This window comes from Lepisosteus platostomus, chromosome 16, assembly GCF_059453375.1.
Source record: "Lepisosteus platostomus isolate fLepPlt1 chromosome 16, fLepPlt1.hap1, whole genome shotgun sequence".
Taxonomy (NCBI): Eukaryota; Metazoa; Chordata; class Actinopteri; order Semionotiformes; family Lepisosteidae; genus Lepisosteus; species Lepisosteus platostomus.
In genome coordinates this window covers 23,795,751-23,802,638 of record NC_142626.1, presented here as the reverse complement: position 1 = coordinate 23,802,638, position 6,888 = coordinate 23,795,751, and the positions used below count along the sequence as shown (strand labels likewise).

General features: G+C 44.8%; 1 long non-coding RNA gene across 1 annotated transcript; it reads right to left on the bottom strand.

Annotated features, from left to right (window-relative positions):
- Nucleotides 1–1,041: 1,041 nt before the first annotated feature.
- Nucleotides 1,042–6,030, bottom strand: LOC148647081 (uncharacterized). Its single transcript, XR_015927736.1, has 3 exons — nt 5,901–6,030; nt 2,125–2,237; nt 1,042–1,207 (listed from the first exon to the last, which is right to left on the bottom strand). It is a non-coding gene; the product is annotated as an uncharacterized LOC148647081 (long non-coding RNA).
- Nucleotides 6,031–6,888: the final 858 nt, after the last annotated feature.

The window sequence follows — 6,888 nt, the reverse complement described above, 5'->3', positions numbered from 1 at the left end:
ATCTTCCTATGAATGAACAGCTTTTGTTCTGGTGACGCATGTACTGTAAGACAGAAAGATGAATGAAGAAGGGCTAACAGTATCTTTCCATGGTGTGATCTGTGGTTTGTTTGTCTTTCTTGTGTGTTGCAGTATGGCCACAAAGCCCTTATCTGTGGAAGTGCATGCCTGGTCTCTTCATTTCTTTCTCATCGTTTTATTGTGATCGGAAGCATGATGCTGGTGCTTTTCATTTCCCAATCAACAGAAAACAGAGCAGCAGTTTATTTAGTTTATTCATACGCATCTGAGAGTTCAGCAGTGTTGACAGGTCAGTGGGGTGCAAGAGAAAGCTCTTGTATAAATCACCTTCATTCCAAATCACCTTCTGATGCTGGAAATGATGACGTGACACAAGAATTGTTTCACACACACAGGTAACAACAGCAAATTCCTGCCTGTGGGTTTCAGCTACTGATAGTTCCTTAAGTTACATGATTCCATATGAATACTCCGCATTAAGTGGATTTAAAGAAGCAGAAATGAAAAGAAGCTGATTAATGAATTAGTGAAGCTGCACAGTACACTGTGGCCAGTAGTCACAGTCTCTACCCGCTGCTTGTCTGGAGGGGGGGCAGGTTGTACAACAAGCAGGGGTTGTTAGATGCGCTGCTGGCCTTACAGTTGGAGCGCTGGATGCTTCCACTGTCACAGCGGTACACATCGATGTGCTGCATTCTCTGAAACCCGCTGTGCAGAGCCTCCCTCTGTTCCTGCTCCGAATTAAACTGATTGTCAAATATCCTCCCGAACACCAAGGCCTTGTAGTTGTTGTCCCAGGCGGTGAACTGGTTCAGTTTGTTCAGGATGTTGTATTTGTTGTTCACGTTCAGACAGGTTCTCAGGCAGGGTGAGTAATAGGTGAAGAATATCAGGCAATGGGTCCCGTCTCCCCCACCATTTCTCTGAAAAAGTTTCTGAAGGGCACTCGGTCCTGTACTGCCGCTGGGATTGAACAAGCGGGCCTCGCTGTGAGCATTGCTCGTTGGCAGTGCGATGATCGGCCTGTTGCCCTCGTACATCCTCTGGCCTGATTGCAGAGCGCTCCTTACCTGCTCTTTGTTATCTCCCAGACCGTTCTGCAGGCTGATGTTGTCGCTTCTGGGGTCTGTCACACAGGCCTTGAGGAAGATCCAGAGCCATTGCATACTGACCATCACTGCCATACCTTCACAGAATATACAGGCTGCTGTTAACTTCGGTTTTCACAACGCGAATAAATCAAGTCAGGCGCATGGTTTCTACAGTTTAGAAAAAAAATGCTGGTTATTTAATGCTTCAATAAATTATGTGAAAGAGCTCAGGGGAGGAGACTCTCTGATATTCCTGAGGACAGAGTTCCAGAGCTTTGGGGCACAACAGAGAAGAAGGCCCTGTCACCCCTCGAGTGTAGACAGACTTGGGGGACAGACAGAAGCCCAGAGTCAGAGGAATGGAGGCTGTGAGGTGAGGAACAGGGAGATAATGACTCAGACAGTGATGGAGGGACCAAGCCATGCAGAGCCGTACAGGTGAGCAGGAGGATTCTGACACCTGACTGGCAGCCAGTGCAGCAACTCCAGGAAATGAGTCTCTTGCACTGGTACTGGTGTGGATTCTGGCCGCTGAATTCTGGATAGACTAGCTTTTCAGAATTTATCCAGTGGTTTATTTGGCTGACCTCTATACACTAAAGGGATATTTATGGACACAGACATAAACAGCAGTGTGTAGTTTTGTGTTCAACTAGAAATTCTTGGCTTCAGTATAGCAATGGGTGTAATAAGAATATGAATGGACCCTATAAAAGTATCTGAACAAGGAAAATCTGTTTTTCCCTGACTCAGTCCCATCTTCCGTTTAGGAATCTGGTGATATATAGAAAACAAAATGCATTACTTGGTGGAATATTTGTAATTTTTGTATTTTTTGCAGTAAATGAGCTGAAGTAATTCATGTACAGTACTGCTTTTTAAATGTGAGGGTGGTCTGTTTCTGTAGTAGTCAGTGAACTTATGACACTTTGCTTCTTTTATTTTTGTTTCAAGAGTTTCTGAACAGTCCAAATCCACAACAGAGAGACAACACCCAACAGACAGCACTCACAATGATGTGGCAGATTCCACAATTCTCCTGATGTTGTCCAGATTCAGAGAGCTCATGCTGGCTGAGAGGCAGATCAGAGCAACCAGGGCGGCTGTCGTTTCAGGAATACTTCCCTGAAACACAGAGCATGTCGAAGAACTGACACAGGATACAGAGAACACGAGTATTAATCAGGTTGATTAAGTATGATGCCCTCATCGTCATCCTATGATCCACACTGGAGAGTGGCAGCTCTCTCCGTGAGGATCTGATCCCAGCTGAAGAAGCTCAGTTGTGTAAATGTTGTGTCTCTGCTGTCTGTGTCTCAGACTTGAATCACTCTTGACTCATTCTTTTGTGGCCAGTGTGGTCTGACACTCTCCCTGTGTTGTCTCCAGAGTGTCTGTGAAAACTGTGGGATTAACCTCTGACTCCTCCTGGTGTTTCCTGGAGTACTAATTTCACAGTTCTCTACCTGATGTGATGTGTAGTGGGACTGCTGGTAAGGTTGCAGTTCAGTGAGTGATGAATTTGTTCCTCCTTTATATCAAGTCTTTTAAAATTCTTTAGGATTAAAAGTGCAGTATAAACAAAGGAATTATTACTTCATTTACTGAGAGAGGGGGTTAATACAGACTCGGTGACAGAATACAATATCTCCCGGCGCCGGAAAGATGGCGACGGTTTACAGAAAGCTCTCTTGTTGTGTGTCTGTTTTAATGTGTATTTATACGTTAATACTCTTGTTTTTTGTTGGACGCTCAATGTCTGTCATTACTTATGATAGACAAACGCTTTTAAACCTGAGGACAGACTCCTTAATGTCATCAAACAACTTTTTTCACGTACCGAACCCCACCTGCTGGATCGGACAAAGATGCGGCTAACAACAACAACAGGTGGGCAGACGCCGGGGGAGACGAGGCGGCGTACTAGCGCGACTACGAAGGCGTCCGTACAGACCACCGCTGCCGTCTATTTCGTTAGCTAATGTTCAGTCACTGGACAATAAGATAGGTGAGCTACATTGTCGGATCAACGCGGAAAGGGACCTGAGGGACTGCTGTGTTTATGCCTTCACTGAAACCTGGCTGAATGCATGTGTCCCGGACACCGCCATCCAGCCAAAGGGGTTCACCGTTTACCGCATGGACAGAAACCACCAAGCAACCGGCAAACACAAAGGAGGAGGCGTTTGCTTCCTGGTCAACAGCAAGTGGTGCACCGACGTGAAGGTAATCTCTAAATCCTGCTCGCCGAATCTAGAACACCTGACCATAAAATGTCGAACCTTTTATTTGCCGAGGGAGTTTTCCGCCACTATTATCACAACCGTTTACATTCAACCTCAAGCCTGCGTGGAAGCAGCACATAGCGAACTCCACGACATTATCAACAAACACGAAAACTCCCACCCAGAAGCCGTCTCAATTGTAGTTGGGGACTTCAACCACTGCAATCTGAGGAAAGTACTGCAAAAATACATTCAGCATGTCACTGTACCGACAAGAGGAGGCAATATTTTGGACCACTGCTACACAACAATAAAAGGAGCATACAAAGCACTTCCCAAACTGAGTTTCGGTAAGTCGGATCACATCGCTCTCCTGTTGCTTCCTGAGTACAAACAGAAGCTGAAGACCTCCCCCATTGCGAACAGGTCAGTGCGTTGTTGGTCTGAGTAGGCGGAAAGCAAGTTGGGACTGGGATGCATTCAGAGCTCCCGACACAGATTTAAATGAGTATACGGACGCGGTCACCAGCTATATTAAATACTGCACCGACATTTGTGTACCAGAAATGAAAATTAGGTCATTTCCCAATCAGAAACCGTGGTTCAACAACAACATTCGCAATAAAATAAAAGATAGATCCACCGCATTCAAATCTGGGGACAAAGAGCTGTACAAGAAATCACGGTATGCATTAGAGGAAGCCATAAAACGCGCCAAACGGAGCTACAGAGTGCGGCTTGAAACGCAGTGCACTGACACCCGGAGGCTGTGGCAGGGATTACAGTCAATCACAGGCTACAAGGGCTGCAGCCAGGAGATTGACACGAACAATGCATCCCTGCCTGACGAGCTGAACCACTTCTATGCCCGCTTTGATGCTCTGAACACGGGCAATGCTGAGAAGACCCCAAGTGTGCAGGGCGAGTTTGTTCTGAAAGTCTCAGAGCAGGACGTGCAGAAGACTCTGAGCAGGGTGAAAATCCGTAAGGCTGCAGGGCCTGATGGGATACCACATCGAGTCCTAAGGACATGTGCAGCCCAGCTGACCACAGTGTTTACGGACATCTTTAACTCCTCCCTGTCACAGTCCATGGTCCCCACCTGCTTTAAAAAAACCACTATTGTTCCAACCCCCAAAAAGACAAAAGTGACATACCTGAATGATTACCACCCAGAAGCATTAACATCTGTGGTGATGAAATGCCTGGAGAAGCTGGTGTTGTCACACATCAACTCCTCCATCACAGAGTCCCTGGACCCCTTGAAGTTCGCCTACCAGAACAACAGATCAGTGGATGATGCTGTCTCCCTGGCTCTGCATACAGCCTTGGAACACCTGGACACTAAGAACTCGTATGTGAGAATGCTGTTTGTGGACTACAGTTCAGCATTCAATTCCATCATACCCAGTCAACTGGTGACAAAGCTCAGGGGATTAGGTCTGTGCAACTCTGTCTGCAACTGGCTGCTGGACTTTCTTATCGAGAGACCGCAGGTGGTGTGGATAGGCAATAAAACATCAACACCACTCACCCTGAGCACTGGAACCCCACAAGGCTGCTGTCTGAGTCCAAGGTTGTACTCCCTATTTACTCACGACTGCACAGCAAGACACAGCAACAACCGCATCATTAAGTTTGCCGATGACACCACTATAATAGGACTGATCAGTGATGATGACGAGTCCACTTACAGGCATGAAGTTGTACAGCTGCTTACAGTAGGTGGTGTCATAGCAATAACCTGGACTTGAACATAAAGAAAACGAAAGAGCTAATAGTGGACTTTCGGAGACACAGGCCATACACTCACAGCCCACTCAGTATTGATGGAACGGAAGTGGAAACAGTCACCAGCTTTAGGTTTTTGGGAATTCACATCTCTAAAGATCTAACCTGGACTGTGAACACTGACTCTATCATGAAGTAGGCTCAGCAGCGCCTTTATTTCGTGAGGTGCCTCAAAGGCACTGCAGAGAATGGTCAATATGGCCCAGAAGATCATCGGCTGCGGTCTCACCGAGATTAAACAGCTCTATGAGGACTGCTGCCGTGGTAGATTTCTGGCCATCACAGAGGACAGTCACCACCCCGGGCATGAGCTCTTCACCCCACTGCCCTCAGGCAAGAGATATAAGAGCATACGGACACTTACCACTAGATTCTTCAATAGCTTCTATCCACAAGCAGTGAGACTGGCGAACACATTTAGCCATCCCCCTCGGACCACACCTACACCATCACCATCTACCTCTTTATGATTTCTTATCTATTGCACATCTCCAGTCATTGTTTACACGTCTGTATTGTTTACATTCAAACTGTTTACATGTTTACTTGCACATTGTCTATCGTTTGTACATTGTCCTGATGCACTGTTTGCACTTTGTCTTGTTTTTTACACTTGTTTTACAATCGAGAGACTTTCTGTAAGTAAGAATTCCATTGTACCAGTACCGGTTACATATGGCAATAAAGTTCAAGTTCAAGTTCAATAGTACAGTAATACTAAGAATACACAGCACAGACCCTACACTACACATAAACCCAAGACAGTTCTTACCATGATTAGCAATGTCTCTGCAGTTTTCTCACCCAAACGTCTTGCAGGGTAGATGTTGAGAAAAGAGTAGGAGACATGGATTTTATAGAACACACCTTACATAAACCACAGCTAAATTTGTAAACTGGATGATTATTAACTCATATACAGAGATAAAATCTCAATTAATAATTAACATTGGAAAAACACTCCATTCATTGTCAAGGATAGATCACAGCTGTTGAGGCTGCAGATTTGAATATTTGATTTGAATATATCTGCTGTTGTGGGTAGTGGAAAGACTGGGTTATCTAGATTTATGTTTATGGTTCATTTTAGTGACAGAGTTTTCTTGACATAGTGTTACAGAGGCACAAAACACTGAGGCACAGCTGGTGGGGAGCGACGTTAGTTATGAGACGTACTAGTAATTTTTTTCATTATATAGTGACATTGCTGGAAACAGCAACACGTGTGGGTAAATCAGTTAGAATAACTCCTGCTTTCTGATTACAGCTCTTTCACGACAGTGTCTCGAAAAGCATGTTTGAGTCTTGCAAATTCGGTTATAGCCGTCAGGCCGAGGAGAGCAGAATCAGGGGATATTTGTAGTGTCTGCTCTCCGATGGGAATTAATCAGGATTCAAAATCAAGAACCAAGACCCTCCCGATCTTAAAAACAAAATCACAGCCAGCTCACGTGTCACAAACAAACCCTTTTGGTCATTTTTCTCTCTGGGCTTTCACAGACATGAATGTAACAAAACACATCTTAAATCTGTAAACTTTAGTTTATATATGATGTTGACTGTGTTCAGGCAGTTAGTGGAAAGACTGATCACAGGAACTGCAGGTTATAAATAGAACAAATTATGTCTTGTAGCATGAACCAGTAACCTCAAATTTAAATAATCTGGACGGATTTTCTTCTCTTCTCATTACAGTGTAATGTCTAAATCCACACATTATACTGTATACTGAAAGCTTTTATAATTATATAATTTTATCA